Raw genomic sequence first — 9,374 nt, 5'->3', positions numbered from 1 at the left:
CAGTTTGCAGTTCGAAAGGGTCACAGTGAACTAACATCTCATTCCTGCCTATAAAATCTAAACGGCAAGAGATGGGGCTGGTTGGTTGCTCTGCTGGTGGAAGGAAGGTGGGTGTGGTCAGCAGCACAGGGAATGGCCTAGACTCCCAGTGCTTCTCAGGGCAAAGGGTCATGCTTCCCCCAGACCAGCTGTAACTCACAGGGCAGAGAGCTGGCATGAGATGACTTAGGTCTTGTTCAAGGGGGATACCTGGAGGTGCAAAGATGGTTAGGTATAAAGAAGCTGCAACAGGTCATAAAAGTGCATCACTCATATGATGGGAATCACAAGCGACGGTTCCCAGCAAAGGGGTGGGAGAGGATGGATCTCCAACCTCCAAGAGAGAATCAACTCGAATGCCTGCTGGACCAGAGATACTCGTGACAGTACCACACAAGCACTCTCCTGTTCCCTGACCCTCTTTTGCCTCCCCAATCTCTGACACAAGGAGGGTTGTAAACTGAGATTCACAGCTGGGGGTAGAGGAATAGAAGAGCTCTTAGAGGGAAAGGAGAAGCCAGCCATGACCCTCTTCTGCTGACTTCCTACTTAGTGCAGGCTCAAACTGGACATGGGAAGATGCCTCAATTTTCAAGCAAGTTCAGAGTTTTCATTATTACGTGGAATTGGATTTGTAATTTCTGAATAAGGACTGCACTGAAATTTAGAGTGACTGGAGGATTTTTTTACTTAAGAGTGATCAGGAATGTCATGGGATGTGTAGATTTCCCTCTAGGGAAGGAACCATTGTTGGGTGCTGTAGAGTCTATTTTCTACTCAGTGATCCTGTGTGACAGAGTAAAACTGCCCCACAGGGTTTTCTAGGCTGTAATGTTTACAGGAGCAGATCACCAGGTCTTTCTCCTGTGGAGCTGCTAGATGGGTTCGACCCCCCAACCTTTCTGTTAGCAGCCAAGTGCTTAAGCATTGCTCCACCAGGGCTCCTTAGGAAAAGAACTAGCCCTACACAATAAATCTAAAGGGAAAGTGGGAACAAAAATAAAGTTGTTGTTTTTTAAAAATACATCCCATTAAATGTGCCTGTTCTAAATATCAGCTATATTGGTTGTAACATTTCCACAAAGTTGCATTCTCTGCTTGTTACTGGGAGGTAACACAGAGGTGTGGACAAGAAATGCAATGCCCAGGGCCATGTATGTGTTCATACCCAATCATCCTTTTGTAATGCCACTCAACTCAACTGTTCCTCTCTGGAGAACACAGCACTGTTCTATTTTCTGTGAAGATTCTTTGCAGTCTAAGGTATGAGAAAACTGAGTGATACCAATTCTTTCGTTGACATTAGTCATCATTGTATGTGTGACTCCATTAATTATCAATATGAAAAGAGAAAAACACAAGCATACAGCTTTTATTTTTTAAAAGAAGAAATATATTATTAGTATTTATCCCTTCCACTTCCAGCAGATCATTAGTCTTCTCACAAATTCTTCAAGGGCCCCACTTCTCAGCCGTTGTTACATTTTAAGCCTCTTAATTTCAAATGTTATTTTGTGGTGTCCAATCCCGAAGAAGTTGGTATCTTTCTTTTGTGCAGGAACTAGCACTATAATTGGTCTTAACATATATTGTTTTTACTCTGTTCCATGAGGAGGTAAAAGAATGGGAGGTTCTTATCAACACAAACACATAGGTATGCATACATACAAGAGGGAGATTTTGATGGGATTTTACGCTTTCATAGGAAGACTATACAGGAAGAATACTGCTCCCCAAAGCTATAACCAAAACAGTTGCCTTCGAGTCGATTCAGACTCATGGTGACCCCACGTGTATCAGAGTAGAACTATGCTCCATAGGGTTTTCAATGGCTGATTTTTCAGAAGTAGATCACCAGGCCTTTCTTCTGAGGCACCTTTGGGTGGACTCCAACTTCCAACCTTTCAGTTAGCAGACAAGTATGGTAATCATTTGCACCACCCAGGGACTCTCCCAAAACCATATCCTCAAATAAAATACTTCATATGTTTGGGTCTCATTGCTCTCAAAATTTGACCTTCCCTTCCTTCTTTCCTCTTCCCTTCCTTCTCTTTTTAAAACAAGCGTCTGCTGTAATGTGAGAAGTTACATGCCTTTTCCTTTCCTCAGTGGCAGGAGCACTCCTGCAGGTCTCCCGCGAGGATGTGCCTATCTCACTAAGTGAACCTTCACAGACTCACTTGCTGAGGAGGATGTGTGCTTCCCCTTTCTAATGCATGAAGGGGGATAATGGTCAAATGTGCACACACTGAACCAGCAGATCTACTGCTAGGCTGGCGAGCTTGGATCTTCAGTGTGCACTGTTTTAAATTTCTTGTCTCACTCACCTCAGTGAAACAAACAAACAAAAAAAAGATAAAGCAATACAAACCCAAATCCCATAGAAAGCAAGATCGGTTTCCATTAACTTGAGCCGTGAAAGCAATTGTATAGGGTTATATATTTGGAAAAGGTCCTTTGCATTTCAATAGTGTGCCACCTACAAATATAACCAGAAAAATTGAATTTAGGTTAAATGAATAAGATGCAGCATCTAACTGAAGTGTTACTATACATGAAAAAACATGTATTCATTAGGAGGTTACAGTTGCAGTCTCTGCTTGTTACTGGGAGATAATACAGAGATGTGGATAAGAAATGCAATGCCTAGGGCCATATATGTGTTTACACCCAATCATCCTTTTGGAATGCCACTAAATTTTCCCAAATTGCCTTCTTTCTGAGAAAAATTGTGTTGCTGTTGACATTGGCTTTTTGATATTTCCCTGTTGGCAATCACTGTAAAAGAATCTTACATTTTTCTCCCTTGATTCAAGTCCAGGTCAGAGGTAGGATTGAAATAAGTGATACAGCCATTCAAGACAAAGATTCATGCCCACATTTTCTGACTGACAGCAACCTGGGAATTGCTGTGACCCTACAAAGTGACCCCCTACTGTTGACTAGAGACCCCCTTTTCTATTCCATTCCATTAGTTTTCCCAGGTTTTTCAGTTTGTGACATGAGTGATCATGAGTATGAGGAAATCACGAAAAAGAAACTGATACAATCTGACCCTCATTTTGTCCACAGCCAGCCTGGAACCACACTTAAAAGAACCTGATCTAACGTCATCTGGTACCAGAGAGGACCATGTTGCGGTGAGGAAACTGGCTCTGGGGTAAAGGGACCCACAGTTGTGTGGGGAGAACTGAGGTTACAACCCAGGTAACAGTGCTTCCCCATGCTCCCTCCCCAGCCATTCAGTTTAACCCTCAGAGTCTTCCAGAGCGCACCCAGGCCTCAAATCTCATGAGCAGTCGGCACACTTACCACGTCTTTGTTGAGATGGAAGTGTGGCTGCAAACCCGAGAGGAAGAAAGTCTTGGAGGATCCCGTTCAGGTTCTCCGCAACCACCTCTAGAAAGGGAAGCCTTCTTTTAATGTCCTCTCTCAGATGCCCAGAGGAGTCAGAAACTGGCCTGGCAACTTTTCTCACAAAGGCTAGACCTGTCACTGCCTGGTCATTGCTTGTCGCCCACCTCCAATCACCACACCTTTTACTGAGGCAAGTTTTACCAAGACCAGCTCATGTGCAGTCGATTCTGGCTCCTGGCAACCCTACGTGTGTCAGAGTAGAACGGTGCTCCACAGAGTCTTCAAGACTGACCTTTTGGAAGCAGATCACCAGGCCCTCTTTATCAAGACATCTCTGGGTAGGTTTGAATTGCCAACTTTTTTGTTAGTAACCAAGTGCTTAATCATTTGTGCCACCCAGGGACTCCTAAGGCAAGTTTATTAAGGTATAATTTACATATAGTAAACTTTGCCGCTTTTTATTTATTTATTTATGTTGTAGTTTAAGTGAAAGTTTACAATTCAAGTTAGTCTCTCATACAAAAAATACATAACGTTGTTACGTGACCCTAATTGCTCTCCCTATACTGTGACGGCACACTCCTTCTTTCTACCCCTGATTTTCCATGTCTATTCAACCAGCTCCTGACCGTCTCTGCCTTCTCATCTCACCTCCCGACAGAAGCTGCCCACTTAGTCTCAAGTATCTCCTTGAGCTAAGAAGCACACGCCTCACAAGTATCATTTTATGTCCCACAGTCCAGTCCAGTATTTGAGGAGTTGGCCTCGGGAATTGTTTTAGTTCTGGGTTGACAGAGAGTCCGGGGGCCATGTTTTTCTGGGGTTCCTCCAGTCTCAGTCAGACCATTAAGTCTGGTATTTTTACTAGAATTCGAGTTCTGCACGCCACCTTTCTGCTGCTCCATGAAGGACTCTCTGTTGTGTTCCCTGTCATGGCAGTCATTGTTTACTGCTCTTTACGTGCACAGTTTGATACATTTTGACAAATGTATACAGTACCACCACAATAATCAAGATATAGAATATTTCCCTCACCTCATAAAGTTTCCTCTTGCCTCTTTGTAGTCAATTCAACCCTTGCTCCCAACCCCTGGCAAACACTGGTCTGTTTTCTCTTCCTATAATTGTGCCCTTTTATGAATGTTATATAAATGGAATCATACAGTATGTAGCAAAAGGTGTCTGGTTCCTTTCATTTAGCATAATGCTTTTAAGACTCGTCCATGTTGTTGCATACATCAGTAGTTCATTCCTTCTTATTCCTGAGTCGCTTCAGGCCCAATTAAAACTTCATTTCCCTTTACAATAATGACAAAAAAAAGTAGCTGTTGAGGCTGCTTAAGTACAACCACACTTCATGGGATTTTGTTTCTTGGTTTGGAGGTTTAGGATCATGGTTTCATGGGACATCCCAGTTAACTGGCCTAATAACATGTTTAGTGCTTCTGTTCTACCTCCTAGTTCATTGTGTTAAAAGCTTGGGGCCTTAAAAGCTTGCAAGTAGCCATCCAAGGTGCAACAATTGGTCTCTATTCACCCGGAACAGCAGAGGAAGGAGAGTCAGGACTAGGAGGAAGATGTGGAATGTGTGGTTAATTGCCTCCATGAACAACTGCATCCTCTGTCATGAGACAAGAACTGGGTGGTGCCCAGATACTATTACAGAACATTTGGTCAAAGATTCCATAGAAGAATCCTGATCAAAAGGGGGAAAATGCAGAACAGAATTTCAAATTCTCATGAACTCCAGACTTTTCTGGAACCAAGGAGGGTGGATGAACTTTTAAAACTATTGTCCTGAGATAATTTTTAAACCTTAAACCAAAAATATACCCTGAAATTGTCTTAAAACCAAACAATAGTTTAGCTTAACTGGTAAAAAAAGATCTGCTTTGAGCATTATTCTCTTTTACGAACTATCTATATGGGATCAAAGTGACAAGAGCAACTCGAAAGATTAGATAGGAACCTTAGAGGGCAGTGAGTTTATATTAATGAGGAAGGAACAACTAAGAAAAGGAGGGTGAGAATGGTTGCACAACTCAAAGAATGTAATCAATGTTACTAAGTTGTACATATAGAAACTGTTGAGTTGGTATATGTTTTACTGTGTATATTCTCAACAATGATAAAATAAATAAAATTAGAAAAAAAAACTCATCTCCTTTGTTAAGTGCACCCTAATCTCCCTCCACCACCTCACCATCTCATCTCTCCTTTTCTTTTGGGCACCTTGGGAAGTTTTTTTTTATTTGCTTGCTTGTTTATGTCTTGTCTCAACTGTTCAATGGTAAACTCGTTAAGAGGGGATGTAAGACAATGTTGCCTTGTTCATTACTATAGCTGGCACAATGCCTTGCATATTTGTCTAATCAAATTCTTTCTGTTGTTTTTTTAAATTAATAGTCCTCGTTTTTTAGAGCAGCTTTAGGTTTACAGAAAAATTCAGCAGAAAGTACCGAGGTCTTATACAGCCCCTCTCTGCAGCCCAACCCACTCGCAGTTTCCCCTATTATTAACATCTTGCATTAGTGTGGTGATTTGTTATAATTGATGAACCAATATTGATACATTATTAATAAGTGAAGCCTATAGTTTACATTAGGGTTCACTCTTTGTGTAGTGCAGTTCTATGGGTTTTGACAAATGTATAATGTCATGTATCCACCATTACAGTATCATTCAGATAGTTTCACTGCCCTAAAAATGCCCTGTGCTCCACCTATTCATCCCTTCCCCCTCCCCCCTCCCCCCTGGAAACCACTGATATTTTTTACTACCTCTATAGTGTTGCCTTTTCCAGAATATCACAGAGTTGGCTTCTTTCACACTCCACTCACCTATTGACTCTCTGTGTTTTAAAGATTCTTTTCCCCTTCTTTGTGCCCTTGTGCTGGGGTCAAGGAGAACAGCTCACCAGCAACTGTGTGTGTGTGTGTGTGTGTGTGTGTGTGTGTGTGTGTGTGTGTGTCTGTGAGAGAGAGAGACAGAGACAGAGACAGAGAAGGCACTGTTTGGATCTACAGTCTCCTTAGCTTTTTCCACTTGAGGCAGTTACCTCAGGGTCTTTTTTCTCCACTGGGGACCTAGCTCCCACTATCTGATGACTCATGAAGCAGACTCAATCCCCCTGCCCCCAGTATCACTTCTACACACCAAAGGCTACTTAACTGCCAACACCAGTGACGGTCCGAGTATTTTCTTCCCCTTGTCTGCACCACCAGGCAAACTGGGAGTGCCAGTGAGTTAATGCTTATGATAAGCAGCCCTCTCAGCCAAGGATAGACTGGTAGCTGGGAGTCGATGGATCAATATCCCAGCTTCCTCACTGCCCCCCTCCTATGGTGGGATGACTCTGAGGTGTGGTCTACACTCTTTCTCACAAATACCCAGCAGAATTGAGCCCCAGTATCCCACAGAGGTAACAGGCTTGGCATGAACCCTGGATTGGCTTCCTTCTGCCTGTCTCACTTTCCCATTTCCCTACCAGTGCTTCCAGGGGTCGGCTACCAAATAAACTACTTGCACTTAAATTCCTGTCTCAGGGTCAGCTTCTGGAGGAACCCAAATCAAGACAACTCGCTTTGCATTCTCTTGGAGAATGTCTAAATCACAAGCCAACTCCTGAATGCTCTTCTGAGAAGCTCTGGTCAATGGCAACAGAAGCAGAAAGGCTGGTCCCAGTGGCCTTGTATCAGCCTTTCTGGACTCATGTTAGCAGCCCACTCAGAGCACGCTGGGCTGCCTCTCACCCAACATGCTTCCAGCAGATTTGAGGTCTGGTCATTTTTAAAAATTCAGAGCTGAACAGTAGTACCCAGAGAATTCACTGGGTCTGGCATGATGTGCTTTGCACACGTCCAGTCAACTCCCAGATCTCTGACATGAGTGGCCGTGTGTACTACATTTGGATAAAATTACCAGTGACCTTCACTAAAGCACAGACCAAAGCAGTTGTTTACATACGTGCAGTCCCCAGGTTACAAACATCTGACTTACACACAACCCATAGTTGGGACCAATCCCCGTAAAGCCTATTATATTAAAAATTCGAGGTCCATAATAACAAATTGGCGCTATTTTGCAACACGAATCAAAACATTCTTCTTATTATTACACTATTATTATGCTAAACATGTTTTAGTGTATCTGAAAGTGTTTCTTTAATGTTTTTCATGCATGGCAAGGTACGCTATGTACTATATGCTAAGACAAACATTTAACCAACGGATGTTAGATATGAACTGTACCTAACTATTCTGATTTACTTATGAGTTTGACTTAAAGATAGATTTAGGAATGGAACTCGTTCGTGATCTGGGGACTGCCTGTACTTTCCTGGGCTAAACAATCAGGAGTATTTCATCTCACTGGCAGAATGCTTTAAGAAAATTAGAAAAGAGTCTTGCAATAAAGGTCTATCTAGTATCAGACCGGAGCCCTGGTGGCACAGTGGTTAAGTGATACAGCTGCTTACGATAAGGTCAGCAGTTCAAACCTACCAGCCGTTCCTTGGAATCCCTATGGGGCAGTTCTACTCTGTCCTCTAGTGTCACTATGAGTTGGAATCGACTCTATTGCAACTGGCAACTGGTAGTATCAAATCAAACAAATCCTGAAGTATTCACTTTATGAGCCCCAGTCCACTTTTAATACAACAAAATTTCCTTCTTTCCAGGCCTGTATCATGTCTGAATCCATAAAGCAAAATCACCCAGCTTTGAAATTATTTATAGGTATAAAAACATGGTGCTCTCGAAATAATTATAAATGCTTTATAAATATAAATAAATTATAAATAATTTAAAATGCTTTGGTTTTTTTCTTAAGAAATGGAAATCAATGTCTACTGTAACATGTAGCACTCTTAGAAATAAGGCAAATTCTATACAAGTGACAGAATCTTACTTGAAGCAAGAAGTTTGGGTGCATTCAATCCAGCTATTGCTGTAATCATTAACAATAACTGAAGCTGGATCTACACTGCAGTGAGAACCATGTATGATGCACTCTAGAGTTAGCTTTGACATCTGTACTCACCATTCAGCAAAGGTCTAATATTAATGTGGGAACACTTGGTCCACTGTGCCTAGGGACTTGCCTTTCTTCTGGTCTGGCCTGGGATTTCTTCTGTTGTGGTGGCAGCGGTCAAGTTCAGCTGACGGTCATCTGCATGTCCTGTGTGTTCTTGTTATCTTCCTCATTATCTGACTCTACTCATTGCAGAAAATTCTCAGCTTCTGCTTTTGCCCTTGTCCAAATTTTCGTTTATTGCAGGATCTTTACTGGATTGCTAAGAGTATTCTGCTTTCCTCCTCTGTGCCCTGAAACTTGTTGGTTGTGAGTTGCTCACAGCCAGGAACACCAGCTCATGTCTGCGCTGTGTAGCAGGTGAGCTTCGTGTCTGTGTGTCCCCACGTGGTTATCCATGCTGCCATCATGGGAGGGGTTATGGATTGAATTGTGTCCCCCAAAAATAGGTATTGTGGAGCTGATTTAAGACTTTTGGGATAATGTGATGAGGTGAATGTATTTTGCACGTGGTGAGGACATGAATTTTGGAGGCCCAAAGGGTGGACTGTTATGGGTTGAATTATGCCCCCCAAAATATGTGCTGTAAATCCTAACCTCTATATCTGTGGTTATAATCCCATTTGGGAATGGGTTGTCTGTTATGTTAATGAGGAAGGAAAAGTGTAGGGTGTGTCTTGAGTTAATCTCATTTGAGATATAAAAGGAACAGATTAAGGAAGCAGAGATGGGGTAAGATAGACATCAAGACACATGGAGATTTCCAAGTAACCAGGAAGCAGAAGCTGAAGAGACAAGGACCTTCCTCCAGAGCCAACAGAGAGAGAAAGCCTTCCCCTAAAGCTGGTGCCCTGAATTCGAAATTCTAGTCTCCTGAACTGCAGAAGACAAATTTCTGTCCATTAAAGCCACCCACTAGTGGTGTTTCTGTTATGGAAGCACTAAGA

At 42.4% G+C, this 9,374-nt stretch overlaps 1 long non-coding RNA gene across 1 annotated transcript; it reads right to left on the bottom strand.

The window, feature by feature from the left end:
- Positions 1-2,077: 2,077 nt before the first annotated feature.
- LOC111820704 (uncharacterized) lies at positions 2,078-8,915 on the bottom strand. The gene is made up of 3 exons (XR_002824215.1): positions 8,437-8,915; positions 3,352-3,438; positions 2,078-2,518 (listed from the first exon to the last, which is right to left on the bottom strand). It is a non-coding gene; the product is annotated as an uncharacterized LOC111820704 (long non-coding RNA).
- Between the last annotated feature and the right edge of the window lie 459 nt (positions 8,916-9,374).

Source organism: Trichechus manatus, unplaced genomic scaffold, assembly GCF_000243295.1.
Source record: "Trichechus manatus latirostris isolate Lorelei unplaced genomic scaffold, TriManLat1.0 scaffold00047, whole genome shotgun sequence".
NCBI classification, from domain to species: domain Eukaryota; kingdom Metazoa; phylum Chordata; class Mammalia; order Sirenia; family Trichechidae; genus Trichechus; species Trichechus manatus.
The sequence above is the reverse complement of the archived record's forward strand: the minus strand, read 5'-3'. Positions and strand labels throughout refer to the sequence as shown.